The sequence below is a fragment of the Dermochelys coriacea genome, chromosome 2, assembly GCF_009764565.3.
Source record: "Dermochelys coriacea isolate rDerCor1 chromosome 2, rDerCor1.pri.v4, whole genome shotgun sequence".
In the NCBI taxonomy this organism is placed as follows: Eukaryota; Metazoa; Chordata; order Testudines; family Dermochelyidae; genus Dermochelys; species Dermochelys coriacea.
This window is the reverse complement of record NC_050069.1, coordinates 161,381,827-161,382,642: the sequence shown is the minus strand read 5'-3', so window position 1 is coordinate 161,382,642 and position 816 is coordinate 161,381,827. Positions and strand designations below refer to the sequence as shown.

The window sequence follows — 816 nt, the reverse complement described above, 5'->3', positions numbered from 1 at the left end:
CGGGGAAGGGGGCAGGAGTGAAGGTGCAGCGCGCAAGGGGGAAGGGGCAGAGAGGGAAGAGGCAGGGAAAGATCAGGAAGAATCAGGCTGGGGGTGGGTCCTGGGTGGATCACCCCCCCCAGCAGATTTGAAATTTAGCGCCTATGGCCTCTACCTCCTTTTCAAGAAAATTCTGCGCCCTTAAAATTTTAGAGAAAAATGTGTGTAGTAGGGAAATGTTTTGTTAAAAACCATTGATTATTTTTTAAGTGTTGAAATGGCAAACCATTTTGAAAGGCATATTTGAAAGTATTTTAACTAAATGCAAAGAGCATGTGGTTTCTTAATATCACTGTTATGTAAGTGATAAAATGCTTTATGTACCAACCTGAAATGTAATCTGCAGCACACATACTAAAATTGGAACGATAGAGAAAAAAATAGCATGGCCCCTGCACGAGGATGACACGCACATTCGTGAAGCATTCCATCTAGTACAGCTGATTACTAATGTAAAAAGCCATTTAAGTATAGATTATTTATATTAATGGGGAATTAATTAATTACGGTCAGTGCTCCAGCAACTCCCTCTCCCAGCTCAGGAAGACAAGAAGAATGATCTCTCCAAAAATTGTTATGAAGTATTAACAACTTCTTTAGATTAAATAGTAATTAAAGACTCTAAGAATTACTGATTTTTTTTAAAAGACTGTTTTTAAAGTTAAAATTCTTTTATAAAGAACGAGTGTTTCGACTTTTTTTTTTAAATTTCCTGTTGAACTCTAATAAAACTAAAGGAACACTTCCCAAAGAGGACAGAATCAAAAGGAAATTCAA

At 36.9% G+C, this 816-nt stretch overlaps 1 non-coding gene across 1 annotated transcript; it reads left to right on the top strand.

Annotated features, from left to right (window-relative positions):
• Nucleotides 1-372: 372 nt before the first annotated feature.
• LOC119852334 lies at nucleotides 373-476 on the top strand. Its single transcript, XR_005291604.1, has one exon. It is a non-coding gene; the product is annotated as a U6 spliceosomal RNA (small nuclear RNA).
• Nucleotides 477-816: the final 340 nt, after the last annotated feature.